We start from the raw sequence: 12686 nt of genomic DNA on the forward strand, positions 1-12686 counted from the left end.
ATTTTTTCAATCAACATCTATAGAAAGATTGCCAGTGTAAGACACTATGTTAGTCTGTTATGGATACAAAAGTAAATACGACATGATGTTCCTTTAGAGAATTCATAGTGTGGTGGTACAGACAAATCCATACCTAGGCATGTTAATATAATGTGGTAAGGGCAAAGATAGGTAGGGGTCCTGGGTATTAACAAAGGCACAAAGGGGTGTGTGTGTGTGTGTGTGTGTAGGTAGGTAGAAAACACTTTCTAGGAAGAGATGACAACTGAGGTAGGTTTCATTAAATAATAACTAGTAATTAATCAAATGATGAGAAAGAGGGTAGAAAGGAAGGTGTTCCAGATAGAAATAGCACAACTGTTAGACAGCAAAATGAAAGATAAGTGGAGGGAAATGATAAGAGATTAAAACAGAACGTCGGATGGAGGCCAGATCATAGAATTATTGAATTCCACGTTAAGGAGCTTGAACTTTATCTCATAAGCAATGATGATTCACTGAAATGTTTAAATAGGGAGACAAAAGGGTAAGATAATGACAGGGCCAGACAAGAGACTAGAAGACTAGTTAAGAGGATGTAGTATTCAGGATGAAAAAAGATGAGAGCCTAAACTAGGACAGTGACAGGAGACGTGGGGAGTAGGAAAAGGATTCAATAACTAATTAGAAGATAAAATGTGTAAGAGCTGGTGATTGATTGAATGTGGGACATACAGAAAACGGAAGAGTCAAAGACAGTTATGAAGCATAGCACCATACCAAGTACAATAGAGAATACAGGAGTAGTCTTCAGAGGAATTGATGACCAGTACTTTTAGCTTTGTTGAGTCTGAGGTGTAACTGAAACACTGATGTAGCAGCCAATCAGCAGCTCTGCAGAAAGTTTTGAGGTACAGCTGTAGACTTGATGCCATTACCAAGTGACAGTTAAAATCATGTCAATGGGTCAAGCAACTCAGAAAGACTATAGAGAATTTTTCCCTCTCAATGCACTGTGAAGTTATTCTTTTAGAGTGCTTATCTCCACGATTAACTGTAGACTTTAGCTCCAATGCCTACCATGACTGGATCAATCTACTTGATTCATCATTAATTTGTGTATCTTTGAGGCTGTCTTCTGAGTCTAGACACGGAGGCTCATGTTGAGTGAAGAAGTGCAGAACAGCGACAAAGACAAGCAAACAAAATATCTAAAATTAGGGCTATTTCTTACATTCCAGGGGCTCAACGATACCCTCCAACACACTAATTCTTCAGTTTGTTCTTAGTTCAGTTTTTTTTTTTAATCAAACTCTACCTGTCTGGCAAAGATATTACTAAATTTTTAGTGATTCAATTCTTTGTCTATTAATACATCATTTGACAATATGCTATCAAAGTAATAATTAGCAGTAGTACCATAAGATTTCTTGTGGAACTTTTAAAGTAGTAGCTGAGTTCTTTGATTAGTTAAAAAAACTATTACTTTTGTTGATGGGATGCCTGGGTGGCTCAGTCGTTAAGCGCCTTCGGCTCAGGTCATGATCCCAGGGTCCTGGGATTGAGCCCCGCATCAGGCTCCCTGCTCAGTTGAGGAGCCTGCTTCTCCCTCTCCCTCTGCTGCTCCCCCTGCTTGTGCTCTCTCTCTCTGACAAATAAATAAAAATCTTTAAAAAAAAAAAAAACTATTACTTTTGTTGACTTTTAAGTTAAATCAAAACTATTTCCTGAGCAGCTTCAAGGAAAGAACCATGAATAAAACTCTTATAATGACATTTCAGAATCATGTGTGGCAACCATGCAGATTAGCACTGACACAATGTCCAAGAGCTACTAAAGATAGACCTTATGCAATTGGGCAAAATGAGTGGGTGGATAATTTTTTTTTAAGTAGGGCCGTGACCTCTGAGATCTTCTGTTGTTTTCATTATGATCTATAAACTGAACAAAGTGCTATTTTCTTTCTCATAGCAGTAGTCCTTTACTTGTATAGGACCAAGGCAGTGTATAGGAATGAAGGCATAACTCCTGTTTTTTTTTTAACAGCAAATATGGACTACCTATGCCTCCTCTCCTATGTCCCATGTCCAACCAAGGTAAACAATTGCTATGGCAATTCAGAGTTCTAATTTTTGACAGTTCTGATTTGCCACAACATTTTTTGATGATCTAGGAGTCTGCTGCGGAATCCTTCTAATCACATTGCTCAGCGATAATTAAATTGCTACCAATTAACTGGAGCTGACAAGCAAGATGGAACTTGACTGCCATTGCTGGTCAAGACCTTCCTTTTCCACACTTGATTTAAGGCAGGCATCATGTAATTTTCCTTGAGATAAAAAAGTGAACTGAGAATATAAAGATAACCAGAATTACGTTCCTCCTTTAAAGAGCTCACAGTGGAGTATGGGGGACAGATATGTGGAATAAGTGAAGTTCCTTCACATTCACACTTTAATCTGATTGTACAATTTAAACAAGAAAGGGGAGGGGCACCCAGGTGGCTCAGTCGGTTGGGCATCTGCCTTCGGCTCGGGTCGTGATCCCGGGGTCCTGGGATCGAGCCCCGCATCAGGCTTCCTACTCTGTGGGGAGTCTGCTTCTCCCTCTGCCTGCCACTCTCCCCTGCTAGTGCTTGCTCTCTAATAAATAAGATCTTTAAAAATAAATAAATAAACAAGAAAGGGGAGATGGGAAAGAACACATGCTTAATCTATGTCATCCTATGCAAGTACATGGGAGTACAAAGCTTCTACCTCCTACCCAAACTGAGACCAGGGCAGATAAACGTATTTCACTCAAAATGCAGGTATTTGACTCTGCTTTTTCAGCTGTAAATTTTATGAAGTCTAAATACAGATAAATATTTCCAATGGGGGGGGGAAACATATTTCATTCAGTCACCATACTGAGAATGATCTCTTCAAAATGTCACAATTAAGAGAGATTTAATGTTAACAATAAATACAAAAATTTAGCCAGTTAGGCATAAAGAGCCAAAATAACTGGTTTACTAGAGATCCTGTATTGGACATGGAGCAAATCCAAGCATAGCACTGGGATGCATGAAGTTACCATATAAAAAATTTAAGAAAATTCTTCCATGATCCTCAAAATGAATCTCAGAAGTCCAACGTCCAGCAACGGACTCCACAAGTTAGAGGGATGTGGAGAAAGTGGAAGGGATTCAACAGAGAGTCACAGAGATGATTAAAGGGTTAGGAAAATGGGAGCTAGAAATTATTTAGCCTAAGTTAGAGAAGACTACCAGGTTTCTTAATAACAGTATTCAAGCATAGGAAGGGTTGTTATATACCAGATGATGAACAGTTGCTTTCTATCTCAACTGGAGAGGGGACAGAAGAAATAGACTTTGATTACAGCATGAAATATCTAAGTTAGACATAAGGAAGAACTTTTAAGAACGAGGATTAGTGGATAAGAGACCTCAGGATCCTCTTATTACACCTGTTCCTTAAATGATACTGTTTCACAGGGTCATTTTTAAATGTTTTCTCTTTTCACTTTGTCCTTAATTTATTTCATTTACACTGATTTAAATTACCTATTATAACTGATAATCCCCAAACACATATATGTTTGGGGATATTTATATATAATATATATTATAGTGTATAAATAGTATATATACAGTATATAGTATCCCACAGTACATAGTATATACAGTATGTACTCTGGTATAGTACGGTGTGTGTATAGTATACTATAGTATAGTTTAATATAGTATATATACTATATATATGTCCAATCCAGACTACTTTCCAAATGCCTCCTGGACATCAAGCTTCTATCCTTTACCTGTTCTACTGCAATAGCATCGTAACTGATAACTCTGTCTCTCAGTCTTGAATTCCATTCCCTCGTCTATATGATGGTCTGAACCTTTCTATCTATAAGCAAGTCCAATCATTTCCCTGCTTACAATTTTCTGATAGATCCCATCATTTATTTGCTTTCCATCATTTGGTCCCTTAACCTATCCAATATCATCCCTTGTCATTCCCCAAATGTTATTAATTCCAAGATAATTTCACTCCTTTCATCCCACTGTGCTTTTACAGATCTGTGAGTCTTGGTACTCTTCACTCCTCCTAGAACACACCTTCCCCCTTCTTTTTGTGTTCAACTTCTACTCTTCAGTTCCAGAAATTTTTCACTGACCTTACCACACTGGACTAGTGACCCTCAATAAATGCTCATGAATTTCCATGAAAACTTGCCTTGAATACTTTAATGTCATTGTTTGTATTAGTAAGAGCCTTTCCAGACTTCAGATTCAGTAATTGCTCATTTAGAAAACATCTAGGTAGCTTGCTGACAAAATCTAGAGATCAACCTTCAAAAGTGGTATATACCAGACTCTTGTGTTTACACACTTGATTCCAGCTGCTGCTTATCTGACACTCCTTGCATCATTTCCTCAGACATTTCCATATCACTTTGCCACTACTGGGCCCAGTGCCCTTTCTTCCATCTCTAGGCCTGGCACAATTATGGATACGTACTTAGGCACTTTATGTGCATCCTCTCCAACTCATTTCTTACATCACTCCTGTGAGGCAGGATTAGTGTGCCCATTTTACAGGTGAAAAAGTCACCACCTGTCCACAGATGACATATATGTATGTGCATGTGTGTATACACATATATTTATGAGACATATAACCTATGAGCTGTAGCCTACTTAACATGCTCACAAATATTTCAAAAGAAACTCAAAATGAAATTTCCAAACATGAATTCATAACTTTACCCCCAAACTTTGCTCTTCTGATGTTACCTGTTTTAGTGACTGCTGTCGGACACTTAAGAGTCCACACTTTGCTCTTTTTTAATCTCCATATTCAATCCCTCACCAATTTATATAAACTTTCCCTCCCAGATTCTCTCTTAAACTTGTGCAGTTCTGTCCACCTTTACCATTATTAATCTAGTCCAAGTTTTCATCATCTCTTATAAACCTCTATTTCCTCTGGTCCTCATCTTATCTGTTACCTGCAGCCGAGATGATCTGAAAACCCAAATCTGTTCATGGTACTTCATGCTGTCCCTTCTTCCTACTGAATTCAAAAGTCCTTTAGCAGTTTCCCATTGCTCTTATCAAAAATATAAATTTAAAACTGCTATTCAATGGATCACATCCACTTCTTCTCAAACCCGCCTTTTCTCACATCCTGCTCCCTCTCCCTCAACTGCTCTGGCCACTGGTGCTTGCTTCCTGTCATTCAAACCTGAGCTGACCCGTTCTTCTGCAGGCCTCCACACAGGCTGGAAAGCCGTCTCTCTGCTCCACGTCACCCAGTTAACTCTTCATCATCCTTCAGATGCCACCTTCCCAGAGAACTTTCAGGTTTGAAAATCACCCTCAAAAGCCAAGTCTTATCTTTCTGTTATAAGCTCCAAAACCACGTTTTTTCTCCTTCTTCCCTCTCTTCTTCTTTACATTTGTTTTTGTGATTATTTGATTGTCAACCTCCTCCATGAGACTGTAAGCATCACGAGAGCAAGAACTGTCTATTCTTGCTCACTATTTTATCTCTAGTACTTATCTCTACTACCTGCATGTAGTGTTTGAAGAACTGAATAAATTAATTTGTTGGCTTATATTTGCCAGGCACTGAGCTAAGTGCTTTACATGTATAATTTCATTGAATTTTCACAACAGAATTAGAAGGTTACTACCTTTCTATTATTAGCTCCATTTTAGAAATGAGAAAACCAGGGTCTAGAGATACTCGGTAATTTTCCCAAGTCTGGAAAAATGAAAACTGAAGTCCTCTACGGTAAAACAATAAGCCCATCACTTGTGGATAGCTTTGCACACGTGTGTATTAACTAATGTGACACTGAGCACATGAGCAGGAAGAAGTCTCTGAATCATGAACTGATCATTTGTGTCTCTTAAGCAAACCCGAAAATCCTGAAATATATAAGAGTCAACAACAGAATCCCACAGTTGTTAGGTCAGGTTACTTAAACAGAAGAAAAAAAGTAGGCTCAAACCAGTGAGCCTACTGGTTCCACTGACCAGTGAGGCATAATACCTTTGCACAGTACAACACCGACTGTGACTGGCCGGGGGGAATAGATCTCAGAGCAGTCAAAAAACTTATCAAGTCAAAATGAATGAATTGATTCTCATTTCACCAAAAAGAAAACAACTTACCTCAGTCATGTCAACTGTCCTCGTCCATGCAGAAGCCTCTGCTGAACCCTTGTCAGTAGTGCAACTACTTTGAGCAGTTTATCCGAAAGTGCTTATGAATTTTTTTCCTTCTCCACCCACACTGTCTGGTCCACTCCTTTTGAAAATAGAGTCATGATGGCACAGCCACTCTTTATGGTTCTTGTCGCAGGAGTAATATCTCAAAGGTTGAGGCAAATTTTATGTTGGCTGATCACGAATATACTTGGAAGAGCTTCATCTTCATTTCTGGAAGATGCATCAAGGATTTTTAACTTATCATTATCATCTTTTATGAAATTATTTTCATCATGACTACTGAATTCTCAATAGACCTGAGAGGCTGTTGGATATGTAATCTTTAGGTTACAGTCAAGAAAGTCTTTAGAAGTCCCACTAGCTTTTCAGGCAGGACTTCGAGAAGTAGAAGTAATTCGTTGATCTCAATAATATTGTCTCAGATCTGCAACTCAGTCTGGAGCATCCCAAAACTGGGCTTTTTCACTATATTTAAAATATATTAGATTTTGGACACTATCTCAAACTAATTCAGAAGAGTTTGGCAATTCATTATTTTTTAGTAGAACATTTACCTGGCAGAGTAACCTACCTTGTTTATGTTTACTAAGAGAATTTCTTCCTAGTGGGTGAATCTACATAGGAAGCCAAATTAAAGACGAAATTGTTGAATGAGCATATAATTAGAATTAGATGTTATTAAGAAGTGTCTGATTTACTCGTTTCCCTGCTTAAAAAGTCTTTCAGTCTTTCCATCACTTTCAGGATAAAAAACAAACTCTTTATTGATGTTTCCCCATTCTTTCTTTACAAATCTCACCTCGAGCAGTCCTAGACTCTAAACACACTGAACTTAAAATGGCCTTACTTTTTTTTTTTTTTTTAAGATTTTCTTTATTTGACAGAGGGAGACACAGTGAGAGAAGGAACACAAGCAGGGGGAGTGGGAGAGGGAGAAGCAGGCTTCCTGCTGAGCAGGGAACCTGATCTGGGGCTCCATCCCAGGACCCTGGTACCATGACCTGAGCCGAAGGCAGACGCCCAACAACCGAGCCACCCAGGCACTCCAAAATGGCCTTACTTACTTTTTAAAGGATATAAATATCCTTTTATTTTGGCCAAATTCCTATTTTCATCTATGTTCCCTAGCAATTCAACTTTTAAAACCAGCAATAGTCATTCTATCCTCCATGTTTCCACAGCAATTTTACATATCTCTATCAATACTTGACCATTATAATTATCAATTTACATATTCCTCTCCCTCACTGAAAGGTGAGTTTCTTGGGGGTTGGGACAATCTTATTTATCTACTAAATCCTGATGTTCAGTACATAGCAGAAACTCAAAAAATGTCTTTAAAGTGATTGTTGGCTATGTCCACTAACCTAGATAGTAAACTGGCTATCTCCATTCCTCAGTAATTTCAGAATATTCTGTTTTATAAAATAAACATTCCTCTTTACATTCTATTAGACCAGTGGTTCTCTCAGGGTTTTGAATTTTGTGAGTTAGTAAAAATAACTTTTTAAAAACATTTTAGGGAACAATGAAGAAAAGAACATTACAAATAAAGCTACGGTCCATTAACATCATAATTTCAAAATATATCTTAAGTCTAAACCATGAGAAAGGATATAATTTAATATAATAATCTTTTAAATTGAGCAAATTTAACTTTATGAAAATTTCTCTAGTTTTTTTTTCATTTCACTATCAACTGGTGAAAAATAGATCAATGTCCTCCCCAAAATAATTCTGAAATACTATGTACCCTTTTATACATTTTTAGGGTAGCATCTGAGATATTTTCATTGTAAGTTCAAATTGTTGTAATGAATGTCATTTCTGGCATGTTATAATATTCACAATACAAAATAAAATATCTTAGAAAATCCATCCAATGGAATCTATATACCATAATTATTTAATACCCACCATTATTCATTTAAAAATATATGAACAGTTGAAAAATTTACATTATTCCTTTTTATTTCCATTCTACTTCCAGAGTTTTACAATATGACATTTATACTCAGAAGTCCATTATCAATTGAAATTTAATTTCAAAAATTTCTGGACCTTATATGTCCTAAAAATATCCTGAAATGAGCTACCATTATAATTACTAGTGTACATTTGGTCAAAGCAACATAAATATATTGATATTAAGCATGATATAAAGATTTATTGAAAATACATTTCTTAATTAGCTAAGTTTCTTCAACTAATTAATGTGGTCAGAATTTGTTTGCTAGGCTGAGAAAGGGTTCGTCATACATTTTATTCCTTTTTTTCTTCTTTTTAAGACGTGCTGAGACTATTTGTTCATGAAAAATTATGAATGATGGGAATAGAAGTTTGTTTTAGCTACGTCACAAAATTCTTTAAACTCCTTCCAAGTTATGTGCAAAAAATCCTTAGTGATCTATTGTTGAAAACTATTTTTAATGATTAACTGACACTTTGGTTAAGTCCTTCAGTTTCATTGAAAGGAAAAGCTGAAAACCATCTGCAAAAGTGTAGCTACCAAGTAATTAGGGACATTTTACTTGTCTCTGGTGCCCCTTTTCCATCTTAGGACAATGTTAACACAGTTAAGATTAGGAGTGGGTGAAAGGTGTGCCTCTTTTTGGTGAAGGGAAAAAAGGATGATTGGGCAAGGTGAGGCGGGTTTTTAGCAGCTCAGTTTTGGAAAAACAGGGCGTATGGAAGTTGAAAACCTAACCACTAATTCTCTTAAAAACTATCTATGTGCTGCTCACACATCTCTTAGAAATTCCTGGTGTACCTCCAGAGCTGAGTATACCCCAGTTTGAAGAGCACTGGGCTAGACCTGAAAGTATACGAATTCCATTAGCTTTAGTTTCAAAGTGTGATATTTTCTTTTTTAAGATTTTATTTATTTATTTGCGAGAGCACAAGCAGGGGGAGGGGCAGAGGTAGAGGGAGAAGCAGACTCCCCACTAAGCAGGGAGCCTGACGCTGGGGCTGGATCCCAGAACTCTGGGATCATGACCTGAACAGAAGGCAGCTGCTTAACTGACTGAGCCACCCAGGCGCCCCCAAAGTGTGGTATTTTCTGACTTTGACATTACCTCCAGATTCTAGGGGCAGTTAACTTATTTGGAATTTAAGCCCCCTATGAAATTATTGCATGAAGTTGTGTAGAAAGCCTGGGTGGCTCAGTCCTTGAGCGGCTACCTTGGCTCAGACCCTGGGATTGAGCCCTGCATCCCTGCATCCGGCTCCCTGCTCTACGGGAAGCCTGCTTCTCCCTCTCCCACTCCCCCTGCTTATGTTCCCTCTCTCACTGTGTCTCTCTCTGTCAAATAAATAAAATAAATTCTTAAAAAAAAAAAAGAAAAAAGAAAGCCCTGCTTTAGGACTTTCCTTCATAGCACTGTACCTTTATGGCCCTGGCCATCTTTCTCCCTTCCCTGTTTTCTCACATGGTCCTTCTGAAGGTAACTGGTTTGCATTTGTAAACTTAGGAAAGAAGGATTAGCATGAAATCTGTGGCTACTGATCAGAGCCTAGTTAATCAACCTATCAGGAAAATCAATTTGTGAACCAAACAGTATCTTTAAACTAAATATTTGAGATGGATCTCCTATAAAAATTGATAATGTATATGTGGTTTTAGTAACTGAGTTTTTTTTTTTTTTAAGATTATTTATTTATTTGACAGAGAGATAGAGCAAGAGCACAAGTAGGCAGAGAGGCAGGCAGAGGGAGAGGGAGAAGCTGGGGCTCGATCCCACCTGGCATCATGGTCTGAGACAAAGTCAGGCGCTTAACCGACTGAGCCACTCAGGCACTCCAGTAACTGAGGTTTTGATAAAAATAAATATTAAGGGGCGCCTGGGTGGCTCAGTCGTTAAACGTCTGCCTTCGGCTCAGGTCATGATCCCAGGGTCCTGGGATCGAGCCCCACATCGGGGTCCCTGCTCCACGGGAAGCCTGCTTCTCCCTCTCCCGCTCCCCCTGCTTGTGTTCCCTCTCTCGCTGTGTCTCTCTCTGTCAAATAAATAAATAAATAAATAAATACATAAATAAATATTAAACCTCTACCCCTACTTCATAGTTCTCATTCTTTACAGCCAATATAAAAAATTCATATTGTAAAAATAATCTATTTTTGTACAACTCACATATACGAAGAAGGCATTTTATTTTTTACTTCATCTTTCTCAGAGAATAGTGAGCTAACTCCTATTTGTGAGTAATTAAAACGCAGAGAAACCGCAATCACAAAATGGTTAGCTATCATTAAACTCTGAATTTTCAAATATTTTTTAAACGCTACTCACCTAATTTTTAATTTTTTTAAAATTTTAAGTAGGGGCGCCTGGGTGGCTCAGTTGGTTAAGCAACTGCCTTCGGCTCAGGTCATGATCCCGGAGTCCTGGGATCGAGTCCCACATCAGGCTCCCGGCTCAGCGGGGAGCCTGCTTCTCCCTCTGACCTTCTCCCCTCTCATACTGTTTTTCTCTCTCTCTCTCTCAAATAAATAAATAAAATCTTAAAAAAAATAAAATAAAATAAAATAAAATTTTAAGTAGGCTCCACACTCAACATGGGGCTTGAACTCACAACCCTGAGATCAAGTCACATACTCTACTGACTAAGCCAGTCAAAGCACCCCTGATACTAAACCATAACTTCACAGGGACGGCTCAGTGGCTCAGTTGGTTAAGCGTCTGCCTTCAGCTCATGATTCCAGGGGCCTTGGATCGAGTCCTGCATAGGGATACTTGCTCAGCGGGGAGCCTGCTTCTCCCTCTGCCTGCTGGAGGCTCTCCGTTTGTGCTCGCTGATAAATAAATAAATAAAATCTTTATAAAATAAATAAAATAAAACCATAACTTCACAGTTAAGCAACATTTCATTTGTGTGTATTTTTAATAACCTAGTATAGAAGATGTAATTGGAATTATTTTTATTCACTAGCTTTAGTTCTTAAAAACCTCAAAACAATCTTCCTACAACTGTACACTTTATAGAAATGCCTTACATTGTATAGCATGCAAATATTATCAGCACTTCACACCTACGGTATTTCTGCTCTACTAGTTTATTCTGCTCTGATCAATTTATTCTGATCTACGTTTTAGTCTTTTGTTGAAGTCCAAGATTGGGTATACCTAGTGTTTGCAAATTTGTGCATTCATATATTGATTCATTTGACCAATCCTTACTGATTGTGATGTCACAGTCACTGTTTCTAGATGATGGAAATACAATATCGAGCAAAGCCAGAAATACTCCTTGCCCTCATGGAGTTTCGGTTTACTGAGGGAGCATGCAATAATCAAATAATTACACATGTTTAAAAATTGCAATTATGACAAGTACTGTGAAGGAGAATTAAAAAATGCTAGGAAAATCTGCAACAGGATATTTGAATATTGGTGGGTGTGGGTGGTTAGGAAAAGCTGCCCTGAGGAAGTGATCTAAGGATGACTGTGAATTAATTAGGAGAAAGGAGGGAAAAACATTTCTGACTGGAAACAGCCTGTACAAAGGCCAGGCAGGTAGATATCAAAGCAAACATGAAGGAAAGAAAAAGGCTAGCTTCAGGAGGAGTGTCAGCAGCAGCGGGGGGGGGGGGGGGGGGGGGGGGGGAACCAGACATGAGATGGAGCTAGAGTATGAAAGTCAGCCAGACCTCCCTGGACTCTACAGGCCAGTGTTTTGAAAAGTGTTTTGATATGTAGACCAACAGAAAATAATTGAGACCTTTGTAGGGTTTTAAGCATGAGTGTGGGTGGGGTGATAGGATCAGATCTGCATTCTGAACAGATTACTGGCTTCACTGTAGGAATGGATTAGAGGGCAGGGCGAGAATGTATGGTTTACTGAGATAGATGCTTCTCTGAATATTTGCATGTAAACTTGAGACTTTGAAACTTTAGCTTTTAAAGAGATTGGGATTTTCTAAGAAAAGAAACACTGGTTTTTGGCTTTTAAATCTTTTATGTTTATTTTTTAGGGGCAAGGCAAAATGGGTTCACAGTGAGCAGGGAAAAAGAAGAATGAATAGTACTCCTTCCCAGAAGTCCTGGGAAAAAGCATGTCATTGTTCATCAAAGTTAACTTTTTCTCCCAAAATGAAAATAGCTCTATTGATTTTTTGGGATTATATACCCAATATAGATTATATTCTCAATATACAGCAGTACAGAAAATGTGTCAAATTTTTTTCAAAACTGAAATTCAACTATTATCATCCCCATTCTGGTGACTATCCTTTTAAACTACTTTCCATGCTAGTATCCACATATGAAGTTATGTATATATTCTAGGGACCATTGCTATCAATAAACATTAATGGCTGAATTAATTATTCCTATTATATATGTTAATTATTGCTTTTTTTCACTCAACACTAAGCCCTGGACTCATAAAATGCCACATCAACCTTTTTAATGGTTGGTCAATAATTCATTATAAGCATGTACCATAATGTATGTAAATAACC

At 37.9% G+C, this 12686-nt stretch overlaps 1 long non-coding RNA gene across 2 annotated transcripts in view; it reads right to left on the minus strand.

Annotated features, from left to right (window-relative positions):
• LOC113930290 overlaps positions 1-12686 on the minus strand; it is a 71522-nt gene that overhangs the window by 53307 nt on the left and 5529 nt on the right. For both annotated transcript variants that reach the window (XR_003522508.2, XR_003522507.2), the window contains exon 3: positions 6167-6433. This is a non-coding gene — a long non-coding RNA (uncharacterized LOC113930290). The remainder of the gene's footprint in view (positions 1-6166; positions 6434-12686) is intronic.

Source organism: Zalophus californianus, chromosome 4, assembly GCF_009762305.2.
Source record: "Zalophus californianus isolate mZalCal1 chromosome 4, mZalCal1.pri.v2, whole genome shotgun sequence".
Classification (NCBI taxonomy): Eukaryota; Metazoa; Chordata; class Mammalia; order Carnivora; family Otariidae; genus Zalophus; species Zalophus californianus.